The sequence below is a fragment of the Stegodyphus dumicola genome, chromosome X1, assembly GCF_044657685.1.
Source record: "Stegodyphus dumicola isolate Sdum_Otavi_A_Nest chromosome X1, ASM4465768v1".
NCBI classification, from domain to species: Eukaryota; Metazoa; Arthropoda; class Arachnida; order Araneae; family Eresidae; genus Stegodyphus; species Stegodyphus dumicola.
Window position 1 is genome coordinate 141992102 of NC_140780.1, and position 17805 is coordinate 142009906.

General features: G+C 32.5%; 1 long non-coding RNA gene across 1 annotated transcript in view; it reads left to right on the plus strand.

Annotated features, from left to right (window-relative positions):
* Positions 1 to 5317: 5317 nt before the first annotated feature.
* The window catches only part of LOC118201451 (uncharacterized), a 65914-nt gene continuing 53426 nt past the window's right edge, over positions 5318 to 17805 (plus strand). Inside the window, exon 1 of the long non-coding RNA XR_015038529.1 lies at positions 5318 to 5691. This is a non-coding gene — a long non-coding RNA (uncharacterized LOC118201451). The remainder of the gene's footprint in view (positions 5692 to 17805) is intronic.

A 17805-nucleotide genomic window follows, 5' to 3' on the forward strand; every position in this document is an offset into this window, starting at 1 on the left:
ATCGTCATCAGGGTGCTTGGTGCAATAAAACAAATAATTAAAACGGCCTATTTCTGATCCGACAAAGGCACAAATTAAATTTGAAACTTAAAAATAAACTTCAAAAAACAGTAAAAATAATCTGTATCTTTATCAGTCCAACCCTACAGTCCGAAGTAAACAGTGCAAAAAATTGTAAGATTATAGCATCAAAAACATAGAAAAATTCAAAAAGATTGAGAAAAAATAGAAAAATTTATAAAATTATTTTTATTAAACAAATCCATATGTAATTTTTTTTAATCCAAAACTTGAAAGTACCATGTTAAAAGCAATTTTTGAAAACATGCAAGCCAGGCAAAAGAATAGAATAATTCATAATTGAATAAAAATAAATTTAAAAAAAAATAATAAATTCAAAATTCTTAGTTTTTCTAAATTTATTACTTTACACATTTTGGCTTTGCTAATACAAAAGAAAATATATTCTTTCATTCCAAAATTTTTGTTGCTCTTGCGATGCAGATTTAAGAACTCCTGTATTTTTATTTTTGATCAAATTTTCACTTATTTCATATGTTTATTCAAATACTGGATTACTTCTGTGTTACATTTTTACATTATATTGTTACATGTGTCTGGGCTAGGTTTATTTTTTATGCTTTATTGCTTGTTTATAATTTATGCTATTTTTTACCAGCCAGTACGTTTTTAAAAAATGCATTTAATCTCGTTTCTCAAATATTGTATTAAAAAATTCCATATGGCTTTTTTCCAGTATCGGATTATTATTTCTGCAAGGTTTGTTTTTGGACGCTATATACTAAAAAAAAAAAAAATAATGAATTTGTCCATTTCTTCGCAACAGTTTGGAATTTGGTTATGTTTCTGATGTTATAATTTTGCAATTTTTGCATTGTTTGCATTGTTGCATTGTTTTTGCATTGTTTGCATTGTTCTTTGTCGGTTCAGAAACATGTTGTTTTATTTATTTACTTCTTTCGTTGCACCAACCTCCTGATGACGACGCAGGGAAAGATGTAAATTTCATATTTCGGTTTTGGTTTTTGCATTATTTTTCCCCTTTCTCTTGCAGTTTGCTACTGTTTCCAGTTTTTGGTTTTGAATAGGATTTATTCCGAGTTGAAAAGGTGATGAATTTTAAATGCATTTTTAATTTTTTATTTTGTTTTACATTATTACCACCACTTGTTGCTGTTATCAGAGCACAACTGTATTACGTTTTGAACTATGTTTTACTTATGTATGTAAACTGCGTCTTGCATCAGCCTTTTACTGCCTAAAACAGTTAATGGAGAAAATGATGCAAAAAGTACTAAAAACGTAATATAAACTTTATGCCAAAAACCACTATGAACTCCAAGAGAATTTGCTATGCATAGAAAATGCTTATGATGCTCTTTAATATAATGCGTTTTAAATTTCTTCACATTTTGAATGTTACGGAACAGTATAAAACAAGTATTTTCGAAATAGACTTTGAAAACAGTGAATATGTATATAAGTAACAGTTAATACAAGAATTTTTCGTTAGTACTCCACCAAGCTTTGAAACCTATATTTCTATTGTGAGATTAGATAGTTATTCTTCAAAATCATTGCTATTTTAGGAAAAGTACACAGAGCTGAATTAATTTAAAGATGAGCATGAAAAATAATACTAGAAATCATTACCTTCACTCACCTCTTTCTCTTCTAACAAGTTGTAATTAATTTAAATTAAGAAAGTTAACCATTTCAGATAATTAATAAGATAAAAATTCGAAAACAAAACTTCTGATTACCTCTTAGATTTTACACGTTTTACGTTTCATATAAAGCCTAATTATGTTTAGGCCAACCAGCGGCCGAGCGGTAACGTCGCTGAACACTGGTAGTTCGGTCCGAGGTTCAAATCCCGCGAACGGGCTGGCTGCATGGGTGTTTTTGTGGTTTTCCCCGTGTGTAACGTGTATACGAGCCATTTTCCCTTAAAAAGTCCTCCACGAAGGCATCCCTCCCTTAAGGCGAGATAGCCCTCGAGTGCTTTGCCGTAATCTAATAAACCAAACCAAACCAAACCAAACCTAATTATGTTCACAGAAAAGTGTTTTATTGCAAGTCTAGCGATATTTTTAAGGGGCATAGGCATTTATATAATTAATAGGGGCATATATATGTTACCTTTCGCCGGAATATAAATGTATGCCTGTATAAGCAATGTGCCGTATGACTTGCCTACAGTATATTACCAGTTGCCACCAGTATAGTAAGTCAAGCCCAAGAAAAGTTTTAAGATTGTAGAGCTGTTTAATATTTATTTGGAGAATGAAACACGAATAACTAAGTATGCCCCCACAGGGATCCTAACTTCCGATCTTCCTATTGCTAAATGTAAGTGCTACAAGTCACACTGGAAGAGCAAGTACAGGAGAATGAGAGAATTCCTAAGTACTACTACAAATTATTTGATTATTATTTTTTCAGTATTTTTTATATGTACTATCACTTTGAGTATTTCTAATTATGCACCTACAGAATATTATTCAGAATTATACATTTTATGGAACACTTAATAATAAATTAGCCAGAATGTATTTAGTGGCAAATTTGTCAATGAAATACTAGTATACCAAATTCGTTTATCTATCTTGTTGAGAATTTTTCAATTTTTTTCAGACAAAGTAATTGTCATACTCTGTCTTTTATATTGAGAGGTCAGCATATCTTAGTACTTCCTTTCCAGAAAAAAAATGCCTTAATCAGAATGTGTATAAATTAGCATAAACAAATTATGTATAATTACGTGTATGCCAATAAAAGTTCAATTGCTGCCTTAGATTCATTCCTTACTATGTCCAAACCATCTGTGACAAAGTATTGTTCACCTTATACACAGGATGCTTTATGTAATTCAGCATATATAGCAATTCAATATACATAAAAGAGATTTATAAAAACATTTTCTGTGAACATCTGTATATTTTTTTATGATTTTTGTATGTTTCCTGGTAAATGAAATCATTAATATGAACCAGGTTCCTTATATAGAGCTCCACTAGGGCATCCCTTATTTAGACTGATTACATGCTTTATTATAATCCATTGAACAACATCAGTCAAAGTCAATTAATCAAATTCTTAATTTTAATTAATCAAATTACTTTATTTAATACTTATTTCAAAGCGCAGAAATATAGTAACAAAAATTTTTAGTACTCAGCTATTAAATACTTAACTTGATATAAGGAAATGTAGGGATTGTTAAACTAAATAAACAATTTATGATAAAAGAAAACACATAATAAATTAAAATATATCGCGTTTTTAAACACCAAAACACAAATTTGCTCCAAATAAATTTTCATAACTGATTATGAATCTAGAGGGGGAAACTTCAATGGGTATTCCCAACCAAATTAATATATTTAGAAAGTATAAAATGCTATCTCTGAATTTAGAGCAATATTTTTACACTTTCAAGTTCTCAAAATAAATCATTTTTATTATGTCCTTTCATAAAAATAGTAATGAACTTTTCCTAAACAGAATTTTGGTATTATTCTTGGAAATTTCAAAATTAATGAATTATTCTTTCAATCAGGAAAAACAGAATAGTCAATTACAGATTTAAATATTGTGATGGAAACTGTTCTTTTGAGAATCTTGAATTCTATTACAGTTTCTTAGGTGATTTGCCAAATTTCGTCAACTGCGTTCATTACGGAAACATTTGAATTTTACCAACTTAAAAATACCACAGATTCAAATTTGCAAAACATTTCTCTCACAGTTGAAAGAGAATAAATAAATAAATACCAAAGAGATTTTTGATTAACTATCTGTATAATATTCAAAAATTCTTAAGCCTAGGTAATGCCATGTTCACATTACCAAAGAGGGATAAAAAGTTAAATCTAAGTAAGTTATTTATTCCAAAATCATGCTATTCGTTAAGAATTCTTTGTTCACTATTCCTAAATTATTGAATGGCCCACCAGCGGCCGAGCGGTAAAGTCGCTTAACACTGTAGTTCGGTCCGAGGTCCGAAAATCGCGAACGGGCTGGCTGCATGGGTGTTTTCGTGGTTTTCCCCATGTGTAACGTGTAAACGAGCCAGTTTCCCTTAGAAAGTCCTCCACGAAGGCATCCCTCCCCTTAGGCAGATAGCCCTAGTGTGCTTTGCCATAATTAAATACACCAGCACCTAAATTATTGACGGAATACCTTAGTTCTACAAACGTTATCTTTATAAAACTGTTAAATTATGGGCGACAAAAATTTTTTAACTTAGAATAGCTTTGATTAAATTTGAATAAAGGCGATATAAAGCACACTAAGAGTATGGGAAGAATTAGAATCTGGTAGTTGTGCAATCAAAATCAAATATTCAAATGATTTTCAAACTTTTGTTTTATCCGCCTGTTTTGGAAACTGAAGCTTCGGTAATTTCAAAAAAGTATTTTAACTTTTCAATAAACCGTGTAAAAGTCTAATAGATTAATTAAATCTTTGAAAAATGTTATATTCATTGATCTCTCCGTTTACTGCCTAATGTCGAAGCACATAATGAATAAAAAAAAAAACTTTGAGCTAACTGTGTTTGCCTCTTTGCGCGAAAACGTAGTTGCAACATACTCAGGATAAGTTTTTTTTTTTTTTTTTTTTTTTTTTTTTTTTTTTTTTTTTTATATATATACATTTCGCAAGAGTATGTGATTACTGCACTATGACATTCAGATAAAGATTAATTGATTAATATTAACGTACCTTTAGATCTATGTACAATATTATACGAACTTAAAACACAACAGCGTTATATTCTAACAGTTTTACATATCTACTTTATAGCTATCTGCATGCTTACTTAAATACACTATCTGTTCGACTATGTTCTTAAGGATTTTGCCAAACCAGAGTTAGTGTTATTACTTAAATGAGAGCAAACTTGAATATGGACTTAAGTGTATAAATACATTTAATGTTAAATAACTGAATATAGGAACTCCTAATAGAAAGTTTAAGATATTGTAAGTAAAAAAAATTCTAAGCACATTAAAATCATATATATAATATGAACGTTACAATTTGTTTTAATAAGGCTAATAGTTTGCCAAGTAGTAAATATAAATCCAGAGCAGAATTTTCCGGTAGTAGTAGTAGTAGTAGTAGTACTAGCTTGTTTTCCCCAGAATTACAGCACATCATATAAGCGTACCATTGAATTAGATATCTTATCATTCATTGTGCTGTGAGCAAGGACCAAAAGCAAACGTTAGCTTATACCCTGTTAAGGAATATTCTTTGATATCGCCAAGAGATGGCGCTAGGAGTCCATCTATTGGCTTACTTGACCTTTCCCCTTCTAAACACGTGACTTAAAAAAATATACTTCTTCTTGAAGGTAGAATTTCGATGCACTACGCAATAGAATTCGATTTAGATTTAAGCTGGAACTATTCAGTTCTTGCCTCTTGAGCATTAAATATTCGATTCAGGCATTTTAGCCTACATTGTATATATGTAAATATTAAGTTTAATTAAAATTTATGGAAAACCCTCCAGGCCATGCATCTCGTCCTTTGGATTATGAGTGATTCGACTTTGATATAGAACTTTCGTTACATAATGGTGCATCGGTCACAGAAAAGAATCTGATTAATTTGTGTTTTTCGCCTTTTGGATTAGCTTTGTAAGCGAAGACTTCTCACGGTAAGTCTCCTTTGATAATTTATTAAAATGGAACAGAAGACACTAATTAAGAATCGAGCACATATACGTGCTTCTGTAACTCAAATTATTAAAAATGTAAATGAGTATTTAAAAGAAGAAAATCAAGAAGAGTTAGAAAATTGTTTGGAATTGTTAAATAGTAAAGAAACGGAACTACATGATTTAAATGAAAAAATACAAAATTTGATTGAAGATGAATCAAAATTAGATTCAGATATTAACACTTCTATGGAATATAACGATAAAATAATAATAGCGAAGTCTAAAATCAACCGTTATTTAAGGAAATACAATACTCAAAATATCAACACGAATTTAAATAATTCATCTACAGAAGTTGAAACCAAAAGACAGATTGAAGGCAATGTGAAATTGCCCAAACTGTTAATTCACAAATTTTCCGGAGATTATAACGATTGGATGAATTTTTGGAATTCATTCAAGGTCACTATTCATGACAATGTTACACTTTCAAAGATAGAAAAATTTAATTATTTGAGAACTTATTTATGTGGAAACGCAGCATCAGCCATAGAAGGTCTCTCAATCTCAGAGGCTAATTATGACTCTGCTATAGACATTCTTAAAAATAGATTCGGTCAAAGTGACCTTATTATCAATACACACATTTCTAATCTCTTAAATTTAAATCCCGTTCAAAGTTCAAGTGAAGTGGGAAAATAGCGAAAACTTTATGATACAATTAACGTTCAAGTCAGAAGCCTTTTAGCATTCGGTGTGAAACCAGAAACATATTCCAACATGTTTATTCCAATTTTGATGAAAATTGTCCCGAACGATATAACTTTAGAATTTCATCGTACAAATACTGAAAATCCTTCAACCTATGATTTAAACAAATTTCTAGACTTTCTCCGATTAGAAATAGAATCGCGAGAAAAGATTAATTCGTTATCCTTTCCACGCAAGTCAAACCCGGAAATGAAAGGTATTAACAGATATCCACCGACGCTGAAACATAAACAAACTGTCACCACACATGAATTTATGGCAGCTGCGTCATCAAATGGAAACTGCATTTTTTGTTTTCAAAACCATGACTCAGAGTCCTGTTTATGCCTTACAGTTAATGAGAAGAGAGATATTTTAAAAAAACAAGCGCGTTATCTTCTTTGCCTGGCTCCTAAACACAAAATCTCACAGTGCCGGCAACACCAAACTAAAGTTTGTAAAATTTGCAAAGGTAAACATTCAGAAGCCATATGTTTTAAATCCAGTTCGATAGTTAAAAATACACCAAGTGATAAAAAGGATAGTATATCAATTTCGAAAAATGATACACAAACTAAGGAACAGAAAGAAGAAATTGTTTCGGCCGTTTCACATAATGCAAATAATACAATTCTTTTACAGACTTGCACGATAAAAGTTAAAACAGCTAAGGAAAAGGTGTTTGCCAGACTTCTCTTGGATAGTGGAAGTATGAAAAGTTTTTGTGCTCGCGAGTTAGCGGACAGGTTAAACCTCGAAGTCATAAGAAAAGAAAAATTGACTGTCTACACTTTTGGGAATACTTCTCCCATCCAAAAAAATTATGACGTAGTTAAATTAACTTTAGAACATAGAAGTTCTCCCGATTCTAGAATAGAAGTTGAATTATTAGTAACTGATCATATATCAGGTACAGATATTCCTCCTCCTAAATCAGAAGAAATTAAGCAAAACAGACAATTAAAAAATTTGCTGCTCGCAGATTTTCCCGACTGTAAAAAACCCATTGCCATTCTAATTGGTGCAGATTATTATTACAACATAGTAATGGGACACGTTAAATACTTAAGCAAAAATCTTGTTGCAGTGGAAACTATTTTCGGCTGGTGCCTACATGGACGAAAAGGTGATGATGCTTTCAATGTAGTTGTAGGGGAAGATTTGATTTCCAAACAAATAACAAAATTTTGGGACTTGGAAAACTCAGGACTTATTGATAAGAGGGAAAAATTCGATTCAACTGAAAATGAAGTAGTCGAATATTTCGAATCAAATATAACATATGAAAATTCTCGCTATAAAGTTAGATTGCCTTGGAAACATGACACATCAAATCTAAATAATAATAGGGAAATCGCAGAACAAAGATTTCATCGACTTAGAAAACGATTTAAAAAAGATCCTAATCTATTTTCCGAGTACAGGAACGTATTAAGAGATCAGTTAAAACAAAATATTATCGAACCAGTTTCAGAAATTTCAAATGAAGAGGACGTCGTGTTTTACTTGCCACATAGGGAAGTTATACGCGAGGATCGAGCTACAAGTAAATTACGTATTGTTTATGATGCATCATCGCATGGCCCAGGATCCATTTCTTTAAATGATTGTCTACATGTTGGGCCAAATTTATACCCTGAAATATTCGAAATATTGTTAAGATTTCAGTATAATCTAATAGCCTTCACCGCAGATATAAAACAAGCCTTTTTACAGATTCTCATACATGAAAAGGATCGAGACACAACCAGGTTTCTGTTTTCCGATTTCCCTAATGATGAAACCATTTCTCCTGACATATATAGGTTCACTAGAGTTTTATTCGGAATAAATAGTAGTCCATTTCTATTAGCCGCTACCATTAAACATCATCTGAAAAAATATAATAAACTTTATCCTACAACGGTTAACTTTTTGAATGAGAAAGTATATGTAGATGATGTGATTGGAAGCCAACCAACGATCAATGAAGCATTAACTACGAGTCTAGAATCGGTCCAAATATTTAAGGAAGCAAGCATGCAGCTTCACAAATGGCATAGTAACTCGAGACGATTACATGAATTGTGGGTAAAAAGGGTATCGTTCCAGATGAAAATCCTGAAGATTTTAATAGAGAAAATTTCCCATTTAAAGTCTTAGGTATGGCATGGGATAATTCAAAGGACTTACTATATTTTGATGTTCGGAACTTATTGTCTTTCACATCTAAACCAATAGAAACAAAACGATTTCTTCTACAAGTGTTGGGTCGGATATTCGATCCGATTGGAATTTTAGGACCTTTCACTGTTAGAATAAAGTGCTTAATACAGAAGATTTGGTTGTCACAAATAGATTGGGATGAACCGTTACCTGAAGATTTGTCCTCTGAATGGAGAAGGTGGTGTGAAGAGCTACCTCAAATGGCTGAATTCTCCATCTCTCGTTACCTTTTCATGCACTCGAACATTAATGTCGAAAATCTCGAACTACATTGCTTTTCAGATGCAAGTGTCAAAGCCTATGGTACAGTCGCATATTTACGTTTCACGACAGAAAATAAAGAAATCAAAACGACCTTTGTCTCTTCTAAAAATAGGGTAGCCCCACTAAAATCCCTTACTTTACCGAGGTTAGAATTAATGGGGGCATTGTTATCAGTTAAGTTAGTCAGCAATATTCTAAAAGCACTGAAATTGAGAATTCTGTGCTATTTTTGGACAGACTCAACAATTACTTATTTTTGGATCCAGAAACAACCTGAAGCCTTCAAACCCTTTGTCAGGAATCGTGTCGAAGAAATACAAAAATTGAGTTCACCTCAAGATTGGCATTATTGCCCAGGTGTCGACAACCCTGCAGATCTCGTATCTCGGGGAACGAAGATTTCCAAGTTAATAAATGAGACCATTTGGACGCAAGGTCCCCAATGGCTTCAACTCCCTCACGAACTTTGGCCAAGATTAGATATTAAAGAAACAATAGATGAAAACAAGCTGGAATACCGAAAGAGATCCGGTGATATACATCAACTTGAATGTACAATCGAAAAAAGTGCAGATGATCTTTTCGACATATCAAAATATAGCAAATTAGAGAAGGTGTTAAGAGTCACTGCTTGCACAACACGTTTCATTAAAAAATTAAGAAAAACTAGCGACATTCAAGGAACTCTCACAGCTGAAGAGTTACAAGAAGCAGAAAATTTCTGGATAAGATCAGAGCAAAAGAAGTTTTTTGCAAAGAATATAAATCCCTCAAAGAAGGTAATTCAGTTGGAAAAAATTCTCCTTTGTATAATTTTCTTCCTTACATTGATGAAAAGGAAATCATGAGGTTGAGAGGAAGACTGGAATTTTCTGACTTCTCACTAGATAACAAACATCCAATAATCTTACCTAAAAATTCTCGACTAATGATTCTGATTGTATGCAAAGAACATGAGAAGATAATGCATGGAGGAATTGCTGCAACTTTAGCTAAAGTCAGATCACGCTTCTGGATTCCTAAAGGACGACAGTTAGTCAAAAAAGCATTAAAAGGTTGTATAATTTGCCAAAAATATTTAGCTAAACCAGCAGACCAGATGACAGCACCCTTACCAAAGGATAGAATCCAAGAATCGCCTCCATTTGCAGTCTGTGGAATTGATTTCGCCGGACCAGTTTACGTAAAGAGTTCTAAAGACATTCGAAAATCCTATATTGTTTTGTTCGTTTGTGCAGTAACCCGAGCTGTACACTTAGAACTTGTATCAGATATGTCAACAGAATCCTTTTTACTTGCATTTCGCAGATTTTTGAGCAGAAGAGGAAACTGCGTAATCATCTACTCTGACAACGCCAAGACCTTTAAGAGGGCAAAGAAAGAACTTGAGAATTTTTCGAAAGTTTTAAAAGATGACAAATTCAAGAATTTCATTGCCAAAGAAAGAATCCATTGGAAATTTATAATCGAACGAGCCCCATGGTGGGGAGGGTTTTATGAGAGACTTGTTAGATCTGTTAAAGAATGTTTAAGAAAAATCGTAGGAAAAGCATTGTTGACTTTCGAAGAAATGTCTACACTACTTATCGAAGTGGAGTCAGTTCTTAATTCACGACCTCTAAGTTACGTTTACAACGACAATGACGAGCCACAACCGTTGACTCCAATGCACTTCTTAAACATTGGACAAACTGATTTGAAGTATCCTTTGACCTTTGCTAGAATCATCGGTAGCGAAACGACAAGAGAAACGCTGTTAAAAAGAAAGCGTTATCAAGAATTGCTGTTAAAACAGTTGTGGTGGAAATGGAAGCAACAATATTTATTAGATCTTAGAACTGCCCATTTCTTGAAGAATCCGCAACTTCAACCAGAACTAAAAGTAGGAGATGTTGTTTTAGTCGAAGGAGATAATAAAAACAAACTCTTATGGAAACTTGGTAGAATCATAAAAATTATTCCTGGACGTGATGGTAAAGTCCGATCATTCGAATTAAAAACTGGTAATGGGATTTTAAAACGTACTGTTCAACATCTATATCCTCTTGAACTTTAGATATTTTGAACTTTAACGATTTAGTTATGCTTTTTTCCTTTTTTGTCTATTAATGATTAAATTGAATATCCTTAGTTAAGTTTGTTCAATTAAGTGGAAAATATTTTAAAATTTAGTTCATTTATTAGTTATAACATTTATTATCTGATACCTGTATTGGAATTGAAGTGTTTGACTAATTAGTATTTTTTAATATTTTTATAGAATAGTGATTTATGTACTTGATTGTATGTATAACTGAGTTAGATGAACTCTTGTCAGAGTTCAGGTGGGGAGTGTGTTAAGGAATATTCTTTGATATCGCCAAGAGATGTCGTTAGGAGTCCATCTATTGGCTTACTTGACCTTTCCCCTTCTAAACACGTGACTTAAAAAAATATACTTCTTCTTGAAGGTAGAATTTCGATGCACTACGCAATAGAATTCGATTTAGATTTAAGCTGGAACTATTCAGTTCTTGCCTCTTGAGCATTAAATATTCGATTCAGGCATTTTAGCCTACATTGTATATATGTAAATATTAAGTTTAATTAAAATTTATGGAAAACCCTCCAGGCCATGCATCTCGTCCTTTGGATTATGAGTGATTCGACTTTGATATAGAACTTTCGTTACAACCCTGTGTGGTCTTATCTACCGATGACTCATAAACGGTAGAAAAATCTTTCACTCTAACCAGTGGCGGATAGGGCCGGCAGGCGCCCGGTGGGCCGGAGCGATTTCAGGCCGATCAAGAAACTCGAACGATCGAATCGATACAGATGACTCTGCGAGACAGTCCTGCGCGTGAGAGAGAGTAAGTAAAATTAATACTTTTCACTCAAAAGCATATCTTCCAATGATATACAAAATGCATAGATAGGACAAATGGTAAAATCTATTCCGGATAAATTATCACTTTTTAGAAATAATTTTGTCTGCTCACGTATATTTGAAAATATTTCAATATACTGAGCCAGTAACGAAATATTTGCAGACTAAAGTATTAGATTAGATCCTAGCGTAAAAATATGGTTAGGGAGGCTACAAGCTCTTCAAAAGCTATTTCTAGAAACTTCGATTTAATATTTAACGCTCCAAAATTGTTTACAATGGATTGCAATAATAAACTAGAAAGGCTGGGTTGTGATATAATTTTAGAAGAACCACCTGCTAGAAAATGCCAAAAAGTTAAACTAATGGACGTAGAAGAATCGTCCGACTAGGATTTCAATTGCCCTATCAAACAATTCGAAGTTACTGTTTTTAATTTTATAACGGATAACACCATTTCATCGATGGAAAGTAAATTTTAAGGGCACAGGAAGCTGTGTGAAGACATATCACTTCTCGATCCCAAAAACATTTTGAAGCCATTGTCGCCGAACTCTTTCGACTATTTATTTATATTATTAGGGCACTATGCAAGTGTAACAATTGATAATTTTGAGAATGAATATCAGGATCTAGCAATTAAATGGTAAATACTAAAAAATTCAATTGAAAATCATTATTTTGAATCTGATATTGAGTCAGAAGGAGAGAATGCTCTATATATTAATGAACATTCATCCAAAGCTATATGCAATTTTTGAAAAACTTGTGTCTTGTATGTGTATAAATTATTCTTGAAATATAATTTATATAGTAATGCGTACACCAATGTCTTTTTTGCTTATAATTTTGTACTCACCCTATATCACCTATCTATAACGCAAGTTGAATGCGAAAGAGCTTTCTCAAAATTAAAAATTGTAAAAAGTAGATTTAGGAATACTATGAAGCAAGCTAATTTGAAGTCACCACTATTGTTGAACATAGAGGAGGATATTTTGGCTAAAGCAAAAAAAAACTGAAGATATAATGGAGGAAATATTTGCCCAGGCACATGGAATTAAAAATTAATTAAATGGCTAATTTATGAATCAACCACTGTTTTGTTTATATAATTATTTAGCAGCTGTTATTTATTGTTATATAGAGTGCGGCAGCGTTCATGGTAGGATATTAAAAGGACACCATAAGGCAGTAACTGTAATTTATTTATTACCTCTTATGTCAATTAATAGTTAAAGTTATGCCATTTATTAATGTGTAAGTCATTGTCCATTGCGTGGATTACTTCTTGAATATGATGCCCCCTCTGCACAACACATTCATCTAGGCAGCGTTAGAAGCTTGCCATAACTCGGCGTAACGTATTCCCTGGGACATTGCCGACGGCAGTTCGGATGCGATCCTTCAACTCAGGAATGGTGTCACAACGTGTTCGGAAAACTTCTTGCTTCAGGTGCCCCCAAAGTCAGCACATGAAAGATCAGGTGAGCGAGGCGGCTAGGAAATGTCACTAAAAGGGGAACTTACTCTAGCTGGAAATGCCTGTCGCAATGGTCCGTCCATCTGGAACTTTCTCATAACGTCCCAAGTTGAAATGTTGCCGAAATAGACGCTGGGTAGCCATAACAGAGTAGTTAGTCTTGAAATAACTTTCAACAGCAAAGGTACGATACTGTGCACTCCAACGATCCATAGCATTGTCACACTCAAAATGGCAGCTCATTAGTGCACCAATGCCGCACGAGCTGGCGCGCATTCATGCAGTACGTCATTGTGCTACGCAAGTCAAATTACGCTATTAACGCTGCCGCACCCTGTATATAGATATATATGTGAATAAAGTTACTTTTCTGTAAAGGTATATTTTTATTTTATAACATTATTGGCTAATCTTTGGAATATGGTAACAGGTAGTTTGGCGACATTTTGGAGGCGATAAAGGTTACTACCTAGGACTTTGGGAATAATGTGAGAAGTACTCAGTTCAGATTACGCATAATTTTGTGTGAGGGAAATGAGAGATCATGAGATATGTCATGTGACATTAATGGATGAATTACAGTTCTTTAATCGGAAAAGGGGGTAAATTTAGAAAAATATCTGCAGTACTATACTATTTTGTATTAAGCTTCATTGTGTGTTGTGTGAAAGACTGTTGATTAATTTTTGGATCGCATGGCGCTATCTAAAGTGAATTCTAAATTTTTAATGCGTTTATCTGATAATTCAAAAGAATTGGTTGAATGGTGTATGAGTGTAGGATTAATTGCGGATAAGTATGAATGTCCAACATGTGGGAATGAAATGAGATTGTGTGGAAGGAAGGATATTACAGATAAGTTTGAATGGCGGTGCAAGAAATCTGGTGAAAATGGACATTTTGTGATCCGCCATGCACTCAAGATTCTGTGGAAGATTAGATAAGTTAGTATTTTTAATCATTTGGGAATATTATTTTTATGCATTGTTCTAAATGTAAGGAGTAAATAAATTAATATGGTATTATTGGAAAATTGTTATTAGCAATGATTTAGTTTAAAGTAATTAGGATTGTAAGCTAATTTTTATTAATTTAATGTATGTGCTTATTTATATTTTAAGCAGTGTTTTTTAATTTAATTATGTTTTAATTTAATGATCGTGATTTTGAGAGTTATATGTTTGTAGCATTTTGGAATACGTTTGAGTAGAAGTAAATGTGCATGGAAAGAATTTAAGTATTTGGAACGATTTTTAATGTTTGCGTTAGAAATTGGTAGGTGAGGTTTATAATAGATAATTTAGAGGGAAAACTTTTTGGATATTTTATTTATTTTATACGTGCAAATGCTCATCTTTGGAAAGGGTATATACTTTTTCGCGATCAGGTAATTTCATATATGTCCTTTTTACCGAATTTAAAGATTCACAAAATTTTCATGCATTTTTGTGAATTTTTTCTAATTTATGAGAAAAAAGCAATGTGCATGGATATAGTGAAGAGTGTGCGCAATGCCATTTTTGTGCAATTCTGGGATGTGTTTTTAAGTAAAAATAAGTCGACGTGAACATGGTTTAATTATATTTTAATTAAATGATAGTTATTTTGTGAATTATATGTTTGTAGCAATTTTGTATACGTTTGAGTGGAAGTAAACGTGCATGGAAATAATTTAAATATTTGACACTAAGTATTTGTAACCATTTTTAATGTTTTGTTATGAATTCGTTGCTGACGTTTATAATAGATAATTTAGAGGTAAAAGTTTTTGGATATTTTATTTATATTATACGTGGAAATGTTCATCCTTGGATAGGGTATATAATTTTTCGCGATCAGGTAATTTCATATATGTGCTTTTTACCGAGTTTAAAGATTCACAAAATTTTCCTGCATTTTCGTGCAAGTTTTTGTAATTTATGAGAAAATGGCAGTTTAGATGGATAAAGTCAAGAGTGTGCGCAATGCCATTTTTGTTCAATTCTGGGATGTTTTTTTAAGTAAAAATAAGTCGAAGTGTACATGGTTACTGTGTATGTGCAAATCTGAAAAACGCGTAAGGAGTATGGTATTGTGCACTTTTTCCCAATTTTGCAGTGAATATTTGTCATGATTAAGCAGTTTTGTTAGATAAAATTTCTAGCATAAGTGTAATTCGGCTAGCAGATAGTTGGAAAAAGTGTTGAGTAAATAAAAAGAAAAGAAACATGTCCTTACTTCGTGAAGACAAAATGGCGGCGAAAAAAAAAAAATAGAGGGTTGCTGTAGCAGAGTTGGTCGCCAAATTTTCGCCAAAAAATCGCCAAGTTACCATAATCCAAAGACATTATTTTTTATGATTATGACAATGATAACTTATATGTATAATGACATTCCATATGGCGCCTTACGGCCGACATATTTTTTTCTGCCAGGGCCGATTTCTTTGGCGAATCCGCCACTGATTAGGGTCCATTCTCGTAAGTCTAAAAATTGAAGCTCTACGAAGCCTGCTTTTACTATTGGTTACCATGGTACAACTATTTATGATTTCAGTGGACTTGCATCAAAACTGCAAGACATGCTTTTCAATATTAAAGATACTTAACGATAATTTTCTATTACATTCAGCTGAATAGCAATTTCGATAATGTCCTGTTTACGATAGACGCCTACTCCAGCATTGTTCAGTTACGCATGCAGATGTTTAGATTATTTTTCACTGCCTAATATTCGATTTCCTTCCTAGTAATTACATCAGTAATGTATGTATACTTTTTCAGGAAACAAAGGTACAGATAAAGGTTTTGAAAATGCAACGAAATTTGCGAACTTTTTTTTCTATCTTTTAAATATTCGCTGAGGGAGATTCGCTTCCACATTCTTTTCAGCTTCCATAATTTTATTTCAACTATCTCTCAAGAACATTTTATAAAATGTTAGTCCAAAACGAAATTCTAAATATTTCTCGTTTGATCTTTACATTATGGTAACTTGGCGTTTTTTTGGCGAAAATTTGGCGACCAATTCTCCTACAGCAACCCTCTATTTTTTTTCCCCGCCGCCATTTTGTCTTCACGAAGTAAAGACATGTTTCTTTTCTTTTTATCTACTGAACACTTCTTCCAACAATCTACTAGCCGAATTACACTTATGCTAGAAATTTTATCTAACAAAACTGCTTAATCATGACAAATATTCACTGCAAAATTGGGAAAAAGTGCACAATACCATACTCCTTACGCGTTTTTCAAAATAACACATACACATAAACCATGTACACGCCGACTTATTTTTACTTAAAAAAACATCCCAGAATTGCACAAAAATGGCATTGCGCACACTCTTCACTATATCCATGTACACTGCTTTTTTCTCATAAATTAGAAAAATTTCACGAAAATACATGACAATTTTCTCAGAAATTACCTGATCGCGAAAACGTATTTACCCTTTCCAAATATGAACATTTCCACATATAAGATAAATAAAATATCCAAAAACTTTTACCTCTAAATCATCTATTATATTATAAACGTCACCAACGAATTCATACCGCAACCATTACAAATACTTAGTGTCAGATATTTAAATTATTTCCATGCACGTTTACTTCAACTAAAACGTATACCAAATTCCTACAAACATAAAATTCACAAAATAACTATCATTTAATTAAAATATAATTAAATTCAAAAACACTACTTAAAATATAAATGAGCACATACATTAAATTAATAAAAATTACCTTACAATCCTAATTACTTTAAACTAAATCATTGCTAATAACAATTTTCCCAATAATACCAAATTCCTTTACTTCCACCTTACATTTAGAACAATGCATAAAAATAATATCTTCAAATAATTAAAAATACTAACTTACCTAATCTTCTTCGGAATCTTGATTACGTGTCCGATAAACTTTTCTTCTTTCTGTTTCAGGATCTTTAAAATCATACTTATATTTCACAGCAAGGTACCAGGTAAAATAAAAAACTTAATAAAACATCTTTATTTCTATCTCGCACAACCTTAAAGAAACATTTATTACTACCTTTTCAATACCACTAAATACCCATTTCGAATTCACTTTAGTTACGGCCATGGGATCCAAAAATTCACGAACACTGTTTCACACAACACAGAATGAAGCCAAATACAAAATTTCCAGATTTTTTCCCGATTTCCCCCCCTTTTCCGATTAAAGAACCGTAATTCGTCCATTAATATCACATGACATATCCCATGATCTCTCATTTCCCTCACTCAAAATAATGCGTAATCGGAACTGAGTACTGCTCACATTATTACCAAAGTTCCAGGTAGTAACCTTTATCGCCTCCAAAATGTTGCCAAACTACCAGTTACCATATTGTAAAGATCAACCTATTTCTCCTCCGTTTTCTTTAATGCTGTAAACATTACTATTAATAATTTTAATGAATCAGTGGTATTAAATATGCATCTTCACCGCACTTTGCTATAAAAGGCAGAAACTCGCCAGGATAAATATGTGTTCGTCTAAGAGCGTTTGCGTTGTTGAAATCATCAAAGTCAC